Genomic DNA, 16,737 nt, shown 5'->3' on the forward strand with positions numbered 1-16,737 from the left:
TTTTCATTCTTATTGTTACTGCTAAAACCAGTTTTGTCCAGCTCAAGATCTGCATTATTGTAACTGACCATGACTGAGCTGTTCAGAGCTGTGGGGTCTCTGGTGTCGAGCCTGGGCCCCACCTCTCATCTTCCTATGCCTGCCCTCCTGCACGCCACATCCTGTGTCTCCACTTCCATTGTGCCCAGCCTCTTTTCCTCTGTGCTACTTTGCTGCGCTAGGGTCATAAATATTTCATTTTACAACATAACTGCCTTTTACTGCTATCTCTATGAAACTATGGTTGCACCACACAACAATAAACTAAAGTAAAACAAATTAGCCATAGACACCTGATCAATTGGAGAAATTGCTGGCACAGCTAAACTGTGCAAAACGAAGCTACGGGCAGGTCAAGGGAAGTTCGGGCAGAGCAGGACTGACCAGCCTCAGTCCCGAGGCCTTGAGGACTTCGGTTCTAGCAGTGGCAATACCCCATTATGGGGCTACACAGCTACACAGATCACAGATGAACTGTGTTAAAGGTACAGTCATTTAATATTGCCATTTGGTGTGTGTTGGGGGGGATGATTGTATTGCTTCTGCCAGGCTGGTGAGTATTATTAAATAGCTCTTCCCTGCTTTGAGAGTATGCCATTCATTTATGCTGCAACACTTAACTGAGAGACAAAAATTTAAATCTGGTGGATTTTTGGACGTTGGGAAATGCACTAAACTAATTCAACCTACAGTGTGATGTCCTCCAAACCAGAGGTATGCCTCCAGTGATAACCTCAGTCTTGTATGTGTCTGTCACTAAGTCACCTGCCTCCATTCAGCAGTGGTCACAAATGATCTTTTTTCAACCTTTTACTGTTAAAGTAGTAATAGAAACTCTTATTGTCATTGTCATCCCTTGCAAATGCAAACTCCAAGAAGGATTTGGGTTTCCTAAGACTACGCTTGCCTATTCTAGTAATGTTTTAAATTCCTCTTTTAATCCCTGTTTAGCCAAGCTAGTCTCCTGATACATCCGTCTGTTTTCTGAAGCATCAGGATGGACTGTTCTTTGCGTTGAAGGATATTGACCTGAAAGAACTGCCAGCTGGCCTGAACATCTTACCCTTCAGAGCTGCCTTTTGTAGAATCCCACCAGTCAGTTCCCTGAACAGGCTGACATCTGCTCACCTGAAGCCCAGGGTCTGCATTCTGGTGATCTTCTTTCTCACTGTTCTTAGGATCTTGAACTTAGAAGCTTCATGGGCAGTACAGCAAATGCTGCCAATGATTTTCGCATCCCAACAAGTTCTTCTTGGTGAATAGCAGATACAGCATTGTGTCACACTCAGGTGTATCTCTGTCTGGAAGCTGTTCCAGAAATCTGCTGGATTGTTTTTTTCCCATTTAGAAGAGGTCAAGGAGGTTAAAATCTTCCCTAAGAGCCAGTATCTGTGATACGGAGGTTTTCTGAAGTTGCTTTGGGAAAACCTCACCCTCTTCCTTACCCTGCTAGAATGGTTTATAGAAAAGGCACCTCCCAGGGCCTCCCTTCATGGCCTCTCCTCTTCAGAGAGAGGAAACACATGTGAGGGGAGAGTGGGAGAGTCCCTGAAAATATCCCCATCTGAGCCCTTGGCTCTTCAGAATGCAAGTTGCTGGGTATATGAACTAGTGACAGGAGGTCACACAGTGGGCTAGTAAGAGATGTTCCTAAAGCCATCTGTCAACAGAGATATGGGGTTTTGAGTAAGCACTTCATGTGTTTGTGGTAAAGTTCTGTTTCTGTAAAGAAATCACTGAGTTTTCATTAACATTTTTGTTCTTAAAGCTGCGATCTTTTTGGTTTTCACTAAAACTTTCTAACTTGTTTTGATCAAAAAATGGTGGTTTATGCAAAAATGGACTTGGCTTTCCACACAGCTCTGATAGGCATCAGAGTGTAGAATACTGTTTGTTTTGAATGGCAATAAAATCAGCTTATGTGAAAGGGTATCAGGAAGTGTCCTCTGCTGGCCTATCTTCTGGATGTAAAATGCCAGTTGTTTATTGTACAGGTAAAAGCAATACATTTGGGAAGTATATTGGTGATAAGTGTTCAATTAACATTTGCTCAAATAGAACTGAACTCACTCTGCTGTTTTTATGACCCTTTTAATACAATTACTTTAGTCATTCATCTGTGCAGAGCTGAATAATGCCAGCTGAAAGTTTTACCTCATCTTTAACACAACCCCACCCAATTCAGAACACTTTGCAACTTGCCTTTCTCTGTAAGAAAGGTGCTAAAGTTTGAAAGAGTGCTTAGTGTTTTTTTTTTTTTTTTTTTCCTTTTTTCTTTTTTAATTTTCATTCATCCAGCTTTGTCAGCTCTCTGCCACACCCCAACTTCGCTTTATTTAGTGTTTGAGAATATGGCTGTCAGTGCACTGAAAACAAGAAATATTGAATCTCACCCCATGAAGTGAATGTTAACATGAATTCATGTAAGCTAGCTGCAAAGTACTTTTCAATCAAAAGAGAAAAAAGAAGAAAGAAAGAAAGAAAAAGAAAAGCATGTATCGTAGTGACATTTTTCACAGAAACAAACCCATTTTCAAGCTTGACCGAAATGTGAAAGTGTGATAGTGGTTTTGCATTTCATCATGAATATTTCAAACGCATCTGATTTCTACACATGCTAAGACTGCTAACGCGTGAAGTCAATTAAGTATATGTTTAACCCTTTTCTTTGCTGAGAGGTTCTCATGAGAACTTAAGCTTATTGAACCAAACCAAAGCTATGGCCAGCAAATACATTAACCCTACTCTTAAAAAATGTGTAAAAATCCCAGAAAACCACTGTTGGATTATTCATTTTCTCTTTTGTTTTTCCTAGTTGATGATATTTTTATATCCAGTTACTACTATTGTATATTCTACAGCAGGCTCTAGGCGTGAAGGTCAGAGATACATTCTTCCTGCTGCGATGTTTTCTGGGCCCTGAAATCACATATAATGTTCATTTTCTTTGCATTATTTTGTGATGTTACTTGGTTGAACTAAAGATTGATTTGAAATTATCTTTGTTGGGAGTGGGGAAAGGAAAGCTTTTTTTTTTTTTTCTTTTATTTTTTTTTCCTTTTTTTTTTTTTTTTTTCTTTTTTTTGACTTGCTGCTGAAGAGGCTTGCAGATTTGGCCTTGCTTTGTTTTTGTCACTGAAAATCTTTTGAGAAAGGCACGTGACCATGCTTCCCTTGTCCTACGGTTGGGGTGAAGGAGAGTTGGTGGAGGCTCCTGGAAGTACAGGGATATTTTTGTGTTAGCCTCTGCTGGTGTCCCACTTGAACTAGGCATAGTAACATCCTAGGACCAGGCTCTTAATGACTCCAGGGGGCCTTGGATCAGGCGGTCACATGGTTGTTTTGTTAATTTGTCCCTTGTGATTGCAGAGGCCTGCTAAGCCAGCAGCCACGCACCTCGAAGCCGAGTGGCCGTGCCTCGACCTCTCCCAGTACAGGGGCAAGGCTGGCACATGAATCGTTCACCTGGGCCCCCTTGAATGTGACTGTGAAGTTGCGTTCAAGTCTTTAACAGCAGCTGGAGGTCACTGAAATGCCCCTCTTCGACCTCCTTGTCAGCGGGCTGCAGTCTATTAATTAAGAGGTTAGTGTTGATGTCTGCAGTGTGTGAGCCATGGGTAGATCACGCGGTGGGGCCGTTTTCTGCTTTCGGTCGCACATATCCAGTGAGCTGGGAAACGCCAGGCCTGGCAGGCTGTGTGAAGTATGGTGGGAGGACTACAGGGATATTTTCCTTTCCTCTTGACCACTTTTGCATACCTGCACAGGAATTAGCCAAAGTCCTTCACTAATTAACCACTAATTAGCAGAATTAGCCAATGTCATTTAAGTCCAAGCCATCTCCCACAGAGCTGCAGTGTGACTCTGCCTCCTCTGGCACGCAGTGCTTCCTAGGGCACTTATGGCACCTGGTGTATCTGTCCCAAAGGAACTGCCCCTCTTTCTGGTAAGAAAGTTCTTATCCTGCTCCATACAGTTTTTCTTAGTTAAAAGTGAATCTAAAAGCCTCATATCCAGGCATCAGAATATTTTCCTCTGAGCAAACTTTGTAGATGGAAGCTGCAGTATCTCCCTCAGGGGAGCCACAGATAGTGTAATATAGCGTTGTACTGGGAGCCAGTCTGGGAAGAGGGAAGTAATGCTGTTGAAGAGCACTGAGAGGTCCTTAGGACTGTCCGTGATAAAAAAAAAAACTATTGCTAGTCCCAATAGCCATTCAGATTTGGGAACATACCAAACTGCTTAAAGATCATGGCCAGCCTTCTTCTGCCTGTGATATCTTAGAGGCTCATCACTTTGAAGGCATCTCGTATATCTTCCTGGGGTCAGGCAGTATCTCTACCCACCACAACCAACAATGAGGAAGTCCTGTAAACTGTAATAAAGAATGCGGCCTTTTCAACAGTTATGTTTTAACCATGCTACACAATTCAATACAGAATTATATTATCTATTTTGACAGCCTGAATCTAAACGATCATAGGAAACTCTCAAGCTATTAATCTCAGTATGATTTCTTTATCACTTTATTTGTATAAGAGAGTGAATTGCCTAAGATTTCATGGGAAAGGAAAGGACTTTTAAAAATGTTATGCTTCTTTCATACCAGAGCTTTTCACAGGTGTAAAGTTGTATTGTAACAAGCTCTAGCCTTGTGCAGATTCTAGTCACAAATGTCTGACCAGCTAATAGGATTATTCAGAGTTTAACTTTACTTATGGTTAAAAGTTTTATTGGGTGGCATAGTTACTCCCAATGAAGCAAAGTCCTGGCTCTTTGGTGACTGTGTGCTATAAATCAGTATATAGGAAAATAAACCAATTTCATTACAGGTTTTGTTACCACTAAATCAAGACGTTCAATGCTTGTTGAAGATGTTACTTCCATGGATAAGCCATTGAATTGCTAGGGATATTTATCTTTTTAGCTTTACTGTGATGTTCAAAAGCTTTGCTGTTTTTCAGGGTTGCTGTACAGTTGTTTCTTTGTCAGTAATTCTGAGACTGTTTAAAGGGACCTTCTAATGAAGACAGCTCAGAACAAGGCATTTCAGATATCAGCCATAGACCTTTTCAAAAGAAAAGCAGAGCAACCAGAAAGACTATGCAAAAAGCCTACAAGAGTAAAGGTATTTTTGGATACTGTGGTTTTGATAGGGCTGGAAACTTGAAAGGTGTATTATTCCTGAATAATAGTTTAAGCAAAACAAAAGTGCAGAAGGCTGTGGAAATTTGAAAACCTCTTAAAAATTAATATTTGGGGAAAACAAAAAACAATCGAAAACCCTTGAGTCTAGTGAAAGACTTCTATGAGCTATATGTAAATTGCTTTTCTCATCTCTTGTGTGTATCTTGATGTTACGGTTGGTTTGCTGGTTTCGTATTATCACTACTTTAGATTGAGTTAGTCTGTGCGATTGAGAATGTAACAACCACTTCATGTTAGCAATACTAACAGGGCCACATTAAGTCATTTTGAAGTCAAGATCACTTGACTTCACTGAAAATTCATGGCAACAGTCGCAGGAGCAGGGTCTCTTTCGGGATATTTTTAACTTCTAATTTCCTATTACAATGATCAAATAGATCTTAGATTGGCTACCAAAAATCCAAGATTTTACCCTGTGGCACACCCACACAAGTGCCATAAGATACAGCTGTGAATATTTATAAGTTACTCATGTGGAATATTATTCCCCTGACTGTAAAGGTGGTTAAGCTAAGCTTCTGGGTAATGGGGGTTATTTTATCACAAAGGATGGGTACAGAAGTTCTACAATGATTATGTAAAATATAGTGGGTGTGTGAGAAGTTTTAAATAAACTGAATTCTAACATGGGGATTTTTTCTTATACTGAAACCTTCCAACTGCATCGTATCTCTGGTACCAATCCCTGATAATTTGTTTCCTAACGAAGCTAAGAGATGCTTAGCATATCAGTTCCCTTTGAATAACCATACTAATTCTAAAAATGGTTGCTTTGTGTGCTATTTATGCCATACTGAAAATGATAGAAGTCCTTGCATCTTCTCAACTATGGAATGGTGTTGGTTTTTTGTTTTTCCTTTTTTTTCCCCCTTTGGCTTTAGTGATTTGTTTCATTCCTGTATAACAAATAGATTTCTGAGTTTCTCTCCAGGACATTTAAAATGCCAATTGATGTACTTATTGTCCTCAATCAGCACAACACCTCACACCTTCCTTTTAAGAACAAATTTATTCTCTTAGACTGTCTGGGCTTTCTGTCTAATTGTTATTCCCTTCTTGTTGTCTTAGCTCTTACACTCTTGCAATTTATTCATAAGTAATTTCTTATAATAGATTGTACCCTTGTTACTTTTCCTTCCATCCATAATATTACATTACCCCACCACCACACACTTCTTTCTCTCTCTTTTTTTTTTTTTTTTCAATTGTTATTTTTGGAACTGACATGCTGAATTTCAGTGTTGCTGGTTAAATTAACCTATGCCAAACATGAACCTGTAGCAACACAATGGCAGTCATTTTAGTGCTGTGGTGACAACCATATTTGAGATCAGCATTTCTGTATTATTTGGTATTTATCTATTTAAAAGCTCATTATCATAGAAATGAGCATCTCATTTCCTGCTATCCCACATCAGATAGGAAAGTGTCTCAATTTTACAACAACGACATGGAGTTTTAGGATAGATTACAAGGTTTGATGACAGCATACAGTGAACCTGTGTTTTAGATAAGGATTGTATTTTGATCTCCAGAACCACAGTGTTTCTTTAGTATTTAGTATTCAAATCTGCCCTACTTGATGCAAACAGTGTAAGTGGACACGATGCCATGAAGGGGCTATTCAATGAGGAGATCAGCTCAAAACAGATGAATTATGGTACAGACAGTAACAGCTTTTGGTTGTGATGGATAAAAAGATATAAAAAAATTATCCACTCTCCTGGAATAGGTGCTCTAAAAACATAAAATTCAGGTGAATATTGATGTATTCACAGCTGTTGCTTCTATTTTGGTGCTCTGTAATGTATAAAAGACAAACATGCCAATACAGAATGTCACTAACCACTGGGATATGAGCATACAATTATGCAAATGGGTAAAAAATGTAAAAATATCTATACATATTGATGTTACACTTTTATTTTTTTTTTTCTTTATCAAATGAGCTACCAGACTCTAGACCTTAATAATTTTGCAGAAATGATTTGGCTGAGGACGCTGACTTCCCTTTATGCTGGAGTTGTGTACATCTGTTGGTGCTATGTGGAAAAAAAAAGAAAAAAAAAAAAACTTAAGTAAAAGTCAGAAAAGAGCTTTATCCCTAGTCCATGTCTGGAATCCAGCATGGATCATGTTTTATATCTAAAAAGTAGATTGCACAATGAGTGGTGGTAGCACAGAAATCTAAGACACAAAAGAGAATAGATAAAACCGCTCATAGGATTCACATTAAATTTGCAATGAAGCTGGCAGCCTAGGGGGAATTTAAAGCAGTCGTCAGAGGCCAGCAGGTTAATGTCTACTGTAATAGGGAGCTGTGGCTACTTTAAAGCAGTTAAACTCACACTGCAATCTACTCTTCTGGTCATGAGCAGCTCCAGAGTAGGACCTGTAAGGATTACCAGAGACTCCTGCATAATTTAAGTTGCTGAATCATTTTGGGGTTGATGGTTATTGCCAACGCAGGAAGCTCCTAAGAGCTCAACTAACCCTAACTACTGAGAGTCTGGGACTTAGCCTGTATGCTCCCCTTGACCATTCTTTCTTCATCCTATTGTTTAGTCTTTCACAGTTGTCCTTCAAGATTGTGTCCTGTGTCTGCTTTGTATCTTTGGAGGCCCCCAGAGTTTGCAAGGAGAGCACCTGAGAGGCTTGGCAGGGAAGGCAGCCTGGTCAGGCAGAGAGCCTGGAGCAGGAACGGGCAGTGAGAAGAGTGGAAGAGATTTGTTTGCAACAGTGGTTGCACAAAAGAAACAAATTAAGGCATCCATGCATGCCTATCTCAGTAGAACGGTATGTGTGGCACCTAGGTTGAGACAGTGATAGCAATACAACACCCTGCTGTGGGAAACATTGCAGTTTCCTGCACTTGGATGGTTTGAGCAAACCCTTGAATTTCACCATGTCCTTGAGTCTGTTCCTATTCTGTGAACAGTCAAGGTTGCGATGTTCAAGGTCACCTTGTAAGCCAAGATTTTCAGAGTGGTGACATGTTGTATCTGCTACTTGGGAGGACCCCATAGATTTCAAGACATTCCTACTTTAGAAAGTAAATGAGTAATATCAGCTCCCCTCAGAAATGTCACTGCAAATCATTTTCTCAGGAAACTTAAAATTCAAGTTTAGGGACTCAGGTCAGATATTACTGTAGGAAAGCCCAGCTGTTCTGTGCTGCAATGTGAGTGTAGGGATAGTAGGAAAACACAGGACTGAGAATATCTTCGGTCACATGCACCAACACTGGCTGCTGCAGCAGCAAGCTGTCTCAGAAACCACCACATGGGGAAACTTGCTTATCAACAAGCCTCACAGGGCCCCCGAGCTATGCCTGGTAGCCAGGCATAAGCTAAAGCTAACATGCTGGGGAAGGTCACGCTATCTCTTGGAACAGCGTGACAGTGCGGACCATCTTTGCACGAGGAGTGTTTCCACTCTCCACGCGTAGTCTATTTCTCTTCTAGTACTAACATACAACTCTGCCCAAGGGAGGTGAATTGGAAGTTTAAGTGTAGAATCACAGCCAAATTGTGGTGGTCCCAAGTGTTACCTGAATATGGGCAGGGATCTGAATTTGAACTGTGTGTCACTGCATGAAGGTGACATGTCTAAGGTGAATTCATGTCCCCATTGAAGTCCGTCACAATGTTTTATTTGATGGGTTTGAGATTTCTCACCAAATGTTTTGTTTGTTTGTCTTATTGGTGTGTTGTTTAACCAAACCAAAGACCTCCTTTCCTCCTTTCTGTTTTTTTCTTTTGTTTATTTGTTTGTTTGTTTTTGTTTTTTTTGCTTTCATCAAGTATAATTGAACAGTGAACTGGACCCCAAATCTTTACTGGTTTTGAGGTTCCACTAAGTCCCAAGATACATTGTGTTTTAGTTTTTTTGGCAGTGCCTGTATGAAACAAGCTTCATGAAAAACAAGTTTTGCTTGTTTTCAACTGTGAAAAACTTACTTTTGATCCTCTGCTTTCATTTTCTTATTGTTGAATTTTTTGAAAATACAATATAGTAGAGTCTACATCAGAATTGAAATTGCTTACAGAGAATGTTACAGTAAATTGATATCTAGGTATACTGTATTTCTGGGAAATAGTCTATTTATCTTGGGATCAGGGCAGATATGATAAAGATATGAAACATGATCATCAAAATTCTATACCCCGGGCCTCTTTCAGTTCAAGGCTAAGTAGGAGCAAATCCCACCAACTTTCCAGAGAACTACATTGCTTTACACCAGACGTGTTTTTATTCAGCTGTGCTTTCTAGTAGTATATAACATACATTTCCTATAAAATGTTTCAGAAAAAAAACTTTATATTTCTATGCAGCATAGCTCACAGAAAATGAAACCTCATGGATTATATCAGTACTAAAACAGATTTTATTATAGCATATATTCTTTGACAAGGCAAATATTTACCTATAGCGGACATCTTACTAACTCTAAATAGCATTAGTATGCCTATAATCATATTGTGCCTGAAATCTGCCTCCCACCAGATAATCCCAAGAAATACTTGTGATAGGTGGTTGTATATATGATTTATATATTTGCTTTCTTGCAAAAATATGATACTACTTCTATCTCTGTTATCCAAGGTTTTCCACCTGCTCATAATTTTCAGAACTAGTTTTTGGAAACTCCACTGTTTCCTCAGCTAGGGTATCACTCACTTCTATAATCTGTTGCTTTATATGGGGCAGGAAGAAAGACAATTCCTGAAAAATAAATAGCAGGTTCCAGTCTTAAAAAGTCTTGTAGGAGTGGTATTGTTCACTTACCTATCCTAAACTAAATGTGTGTATGGATATTGTAGAATTCTCTGTGACACAGTAACTCTGGATACTATTGCTGTATCAAGCCCAAACTTGTAAACAGATGTGAGGTCTAAAGGATTCATGGTGGTTAAAGTCTGGAGGCCTAACTCTGAACAGAGATCCTCAAAATCCCTGACCTACACACCTGTTTGTTTGTTTTTGTCATTATTGTTGCTGTTAGTTTTAGCCACAGAGCGTACTTGCATAAAATTAATGTTTCCATACACTGTGTGCATGAGCCAAGTTCTTCGGCTTGCTGTCTGTCGCCTACCCAAGATGAGCTGAGTTTCAGGAATGCAACGACCTTTTAGAGTGTGTTTGGGGAAGACTTCCTTTGTGCACGATAACCTGAGAAGCAACTAGGAAATGATGTAGGACCTCAGCGCTATGGGTTTTAAAACTCACGTCTCTCATAGCAAGAAAAAAAAAATATATTTTAGCTGTAGGACAGATCTGGGATGGGGATCAAATTTTTGCAAGTAAAGCCGAGCCAAGAGTCTGCAAGAGATGAAAGATGAGTTTGGGTCTAAGAGTTAATTAACCTGAGGGAGTCTGACTGGCAGCCTTGGTGCCTGGTGACCAGAGGGCACTGCTAGCAGGGGGACTGAACATCCATACCATTACCTGTGTTTTGTTTGAAGTTTCTTTAAGGGAATCCAGCTATCAGCCACTGGGTTTTACATGGAGCAAAACCTAGTGAGACCCAAGCATAAGGGTGTTCCCATTTAGGTTTCTGTGTCAGACTTTTTGGGGCAGAGCTGCCAAACTCTCAGTGTCTGTGTGCTGATGTTTCTGGGACATGTATGAGGAAAGAGACGGTAGCTAACAGCAAAGATTTTTGTCCTTAATGATTCTACAGACTTGTGCAATACAACTCAAAGCTCTGGCTTCTGCTTACTACAATTTTATTCTGTTGGAACTCTAGTCTTTATAGCAGTAACTCCTGATTTACAACAGCACAGGGATTACCAGAAATAAGACTTGATGTTCTCTGATGGAAAAGCCTTATCAAGTTTAATAGCATATAATATGATTTCCTTGGTTTTCTGCCTTTCCTTTTTCTTTTTTTCTCTACTCCCTTTATTGTACTAATTGAATCTTGTCTGAAGAGATGGTTAGTGAAAATCACTATGATTTTCATTGGGGTGACTAGTTTTTATCCAATTCTTAGGGACTTTCAGATAAAGACAATTTTTTTTTTTTTTTTTTTTTGTCAATCCCTTGAAAATTCCTTAAGATTTTATTCAAAAAAAAGTTGATAAAGTTTATTTCTGATCATTTTTTGCCCTTGAAGATTGCTCAACACATACAGTTTTAGCTGCAAGGCTGAGGCATTACAAAGCAACATTGCCAGCCTGAATTTTATTCTTACTTAGAGTACTGTAAATGCTTTATTTTCAGTGTCTCTCTCCCTTATTTACATCAGTGTAAATGAGATGTGATTCAGTCTTGCACTGTGTTGAGGAATTGTTTTCCTCTCGCTTAGACGTTCTATGAAATTGAGGGCTAATCGTGTACCAGGCGTGCAAAGCAAACAATAAATAAGCATTTTCAGGTCTGAGCACATGAATTTCCGCAAAATAACTGCCAAAATAAATCTCCAAAACAAATGATTTACGAACGCACTCAAGCAGATGGATTATTCAAAGAATTACTTAGAGGAAGTTTGAGCAATGATACTTTTTAATAATGAAGCTGCCCAAAGATCCTGATGCTCAGGAAGATTATGAGGGGATTAAGATATGTTCTTCCTCATTCTTTCAGTTCTGCCACTATGCTGCTGAAAATGCAGTGAGTTCTGTGCCTGTTACATGGTGAAAAATGGAGAATGTTTTTTTAGGAGACATAGTATATTAGGGCTGCGATTTTAGTACAGTTAATCTCAGAATGCAAGCATATAGGTTACATTTTTAAAGGTACAAGCTTAATTCACGGATGCAAATCCTTGCTACTTAGATCTAAATATGTCTGGAAACTTTGGATGGAAGAGAGGGAGGATTAAACTTTTTATTTATTTATTTATTTATTATTATTATTACTGAGTCATCTAGAAGCTCATAAGCCTAAAGGGAGCTTAAATATGTCCAAAAATACAGAAGCAACTAACGTACTCAAACTTTGAACGTTGCTCTTTCTGCTCAGCTAGCTTGCTTTAGATAAAATAAGGAAATGTCCAAGTATAAATGTTTTTAATGTTGATAATTCCCAAGTGTGTGTGGCTCTCATTGTCATTCCTTTCAATGAAGCAGAATTGGGTGTAAGACCTGTTACTTATAAAATTGCAAATGTAACAGTAAATCAAAGTAATCTGTGATGACTTCAACAGTTTAGTGTTCCTGTATGATGATAATAGAGAGCTCTAAGTTGCAGCTCATAATTGTGATGAGTCTAATATAAAAACATAAAGGGAAAGACCTTGGAATGGAGACAGACAGCTCTACAGATTTTATTATTATTATTATTATTATTCAGCTGCTCACTGAATAATTAACTAATGAACCATCAAAAAAAAAAAAAAATCTCTACCCAAACTTTCCAGGGTTGTTATTTTTTTTTTTCACAAGATACTCAAATGCCTAGTTAACCTTGTAAAAGGGATAACTTCTAATAGCAGGCAGTGTCTAGATCTGGAAAAAATCTTCTGTTGCAGACCCTGTCCTAAACAGAACAAGTAACATCACAAGGTTGCCCATCACTTTTCGCTACCCAGTCCTGCTTGCTGACTTTGTCATATTTTTTGTGGGTGTGAAAGTAACCTCTGATAGATGGATCTGAGACAGCTGAAGTATCGAGGATGTATACTATCCAGTCAAATACTGGTTTTGATCACGGAGTGCCTCACAGGATGGTTGGTAGAGTAGCAAAATGGCCCAGCAGTTGTCATCTGGTTGCTGTGGCAGCAAAAGTGACTGGGAGATATTGTGGAAGCAGCGGTCTGGGAAGAGCTGGTAATAAGGGAAGGTGCTTCTGTCTGCAGGTAACAGGACCACTGTAGATACTATAGTGCATTTAGCAATGGCACCAGTTTGAGATACAGACTGATAAAGCAACTCTGACAGGTGATCCTTCCCTCTTCCTCCTCTCTGCAACTGCCATCTTACTCAGCAGATAGAGTGGTCTGCTCCAGGGCTGGATCAGGGATGGCTATGCAGCTGTACACATACAACTGTATCCAGCCGTACTGCAACTGTAGTAAAAACAGTTGTTATCCATAAGACACTGTGCTTTATTTATTGCAAGGTGTGAAATGAGGAACTGAATGTAGAGGACTGTAGAAGAGAAGGGACAACTGAATAGTTAAAGGATTCTAAAAGGTCCTGAAGAAATGGATTCTCACCTTGTCCCTGTCATGGAGCTCAAGTCATCCCCAAGTCACTTCATCCAAACCTTTCAGAGGCAGCTGGTCTTTAGCACACATCTTTAGAGCACCCTTGCTGCAGATGGGTCAGGATTCTGCTGTGACACACACAGCACTACAGATTTTCAGTGCTTCAGGAGCACTGAAAAATTAGGTCATAAGCTTTTCATGTTAGATGCCTAGACCTGGTAAGTACTACCTAGAACATCTTGTGGGAACGGTTGTCTCACAGGGACATTGTAAAGATCTATTTCTACTTTATCAGGCATTTATCTTTCAAAGCTGGGTGTGTTGGACTTGTCATTTCTTGCTGAGTGTGGATGGAAGTGGCATACCTTATGGTGAGTGGGGAGTAACCTCTGGTGTCCTCAGGAGAGGTGGAGATGGGCATGTCCATCTGCTTGTTTGCTGTTGGTCATTGGCTCAGGTAGTAGCAAATCAGGGCATGCAAAATCTCTCTTCTTGACCTTGCAAGTCTGGACCTGGTCCTTTTTCCTGAGGAGAAGAGGAATGGAAAAAGTCAAGAGATCTGTGATCTTTACTCACATTTCCCTGTACTGCAGATAACAGCAGGGGAAGCTCTTAAGTTCCCCTTTCTCTCTCGGCAAAATGTGTCTAGGTGGGATGTGATGCAGTTCTTCCCTCAACTTCTGACGTCCGAGAGCAGGGTTATGAACTCCAGGGAGTGCTGGAGAAATCTTGGGGCCACTGGGATAAAAGGTGCTGCTGGGAAGATAATGAGGACAAGATTAATGAATAGCTGCTCATTAACTGAGTGCATTACATCCTGCTCACTGAATGAGGCAGGATCCTATGGAGGTGGGAAAAAAAAAAAGAAAAAAAAAAAAAGAAAAAAAATATCATGGGACTGTGTTTATTAAAGATTGCATCATAACACGAAATGCATAAAAGAGCTGGAGGATGTACAGCAGTTTTTAAATGGTATTTCTTAGCTGTGAGTACCCTGCTGTTGTGGTCTTAATGTTCTTTTTATAATAGTGCGTTTTTCTCTAAGCTTTGAAGAGGTGCTAAATAAGCAGCTATTTGTAATAGCTAATTGGAAAAAACATTTTTTTCTTTTGTGAAATGACAGTTTGTTTCCTAAAGGTGGATGTTTCCCCTAAGAAATATTTCTCCCTGGGGAAGAACTGTTAGCTGAGGGCAATACTTCATTTGATTTTAACACTCTAAGTTATCCTCCTAAGGCCATCACTGCAGACTCTTCACATACTCATTACTCTAAATGTTCTTTTCCCAAATGTGTTTATGTGCAACTACTTCTTCCTGCATTTTAGTCAACCTTAAAGTTTCATTTACACACTCATAAACAAGCTTAGGGTAGAAAAGAGAAAGGCACCAAAAAAATCTCTGCTTTATTTATTTTTTATTTTTCTTTTAAAGCTTGTTATAGGTTTTACCAGTGAACATGCTTATATTTTGCACAAGTACCATCCACTCAGATTGATTCTTTGTGGACATATAAGTTAAAAGAGTAATAACAGTCTCCCATCTGGCACATAAGGAATGGAATGTCATTGCTCCTTTGTTTTCTCAACAGCAAACAGTGCACAGAAATGTTAGAATCATGTTCATGTTAGAAGTCCTTAGAAAATGCCCATCAACTCTTACAATGAAAGAGAAAAAATACCTCTGGGAGAAATTATTCATAGCTGAACTTTCTCATATGGTCTATAAAACATTTAGGCAAGATTAGGTATGTAGTAAATAACACCTGTGTCCTACTGTGTATTATGCTAATGGTCATATCAGATTGTATGATGTAGTATAAGTTTATAACTGCATATGAATTAGCTTTTCAGTAACACGATTCAGTTTGGGTGTTTTTGAAGACCTACAAGCTAGGGAGTTTTATATACTTCTCATTTTTTTCTTTGTAGTTAATAAAATTATATTCTTTGTACAGATGTATTGTATTTGAAGTATAGGGACAGTTTAAAAGTGTTAAAATACATGAAGATTGCTGCCTTTCATTTGAAACTCTTAACCTGGTGTAGGCAAAAAAACCAAGATGCTTATTGAATGTTTTCTTCACATAAATGAATGTGAAGTGAGACTGTCAATTTTTACGCAGCTCAATGAAAGACTTCCTTCCAAATACCATTATCACATTCTGAGCATCAAGCAAGCACCAAAATTAGCACTAAGGTCTAGTGTACAGAGGCAGAGAATACTTGCTAGAAGTCTACATCATTGCACAGCATGACAATAATGAAGCCCTTAAACTGATCAAGTATGAAAATACTTTTTTAATAGAAGCATTGTTTTAAATGTTAGCAATAAACCTGGGAGGAAAACTGTCCTAGTTTCAGTGTCTGGACTCTTATTAGTAGATTTGCTTCTCTGTAAGGAGCAAAAATAAATCTCTTACCTTGGGCTCATTCAATAAGCTGTTCCAGCCACCCCAAAATGAAATGTTATATACCGCAGTTCATCCTGTTTCCTTAGCCTTTACAGGGTGTTTATAGGTTAACATGCTGTGGTTAAGATTTGCTCTGTCATCACATAAATTCAGTAAATCTTCGTATTTCTCACTTCCTTTGCTTGTTAAATAATCCTATACTACCAAGTTACCAATGTTTCCTTCTCTTAGACGCTGTCAAGTACATTCTCAGAGAATTTAATTATAGTATCAATGAAGAGCAAAAAATGCATATTACATTATTGGATCTTCTCCTGTGTATGCCATAAAAACATATGGACAATACCATCTGTGTTCTTGTGACTACAGATTTGTGTGTTTATTGGTTTTAATCTGGAGTTCAATGCCATCTGAACCCAGCTCTGGCATCAGAACTTATGTGCAAAATTCTGGTTTGCGTTTGTGTATATTATGTTACAGCTCCAGCTTCATCGGAACATCTGAGGGCCAGGAATTTGTCTGTTCCCTTCTGCAAACTTGTGTCTGTAGTAAAAGTGCTGTATGGAAAAAGGCATTTTGGTGATTCAAAGCTAGCTACGTTGGAGTTCCAATTTCTTACCTAGTTTTGGGCATGCTGGGGGAAATCTTCAGTTAACTCTTCATCTTCCTTCCTTCCTTCCTTCCTTCCTTCCTTCCTTCCTTCCTTCCTTCCTTCCTTCCTTCCTTCCTTCCTTCCTTCCTTCCTTCCTTCCTTCCTTCCTTCCTTCCTTCCTTCCTTCCTTCCTTCCTTCCTTCCTTCCTTCCTTCCTTCCTTCCTTCCTTCCTTCCTTCCTTCCTTCCTTCCTTCCTTCCTTCCTTCCTTCCTTCCTTCCTTCCTTCCTTCCTTCCTTCCTTCCTTCCTTCCTTCCTTCCTTCCTTCCTTCCTTCC

General features: G+C 39.2%; 1 long non-coding RNA gene across 2 annotated transcripts in view; it reads left to right on the forward strand.

Annotated features, from left to right (window-relative positions):
* Positions 1-422: 422 nt before the first annotated feature.
* Positions 423-16,737, forward strand: part of LOC118160392 — a 153,249-nt gene continuing 136,934 nt past the window's right edge. For both annotated transcript variants that reach the window (XR_004747457.1, XR_004747456.1), the window contains exon 1: positions 423-524. This is a non-coding gene — a long non-coding RNA (uncharacterized LOC118160392). The remainder of the gene's footprint in view (positions 525-16,737) is intronic.

This window comes from Oxyura jamaicensis, chromosome 1 (assembly GCF_011077185.1).
Source record: "Oxyura jamaicensis isolate SHBP4307 breed ruddy duck chromosome 1, BPBGC_Ojam_1.0, whole genome shotgun sequence".
In the NCBI taxonomy this organism is placed as follows: domain Eukaryota; kingdom Metazoa; phylum Chordata; class Aves; order Anseriformes; family Anatidae; genus Oxyura; species Oxyura jamaicensis.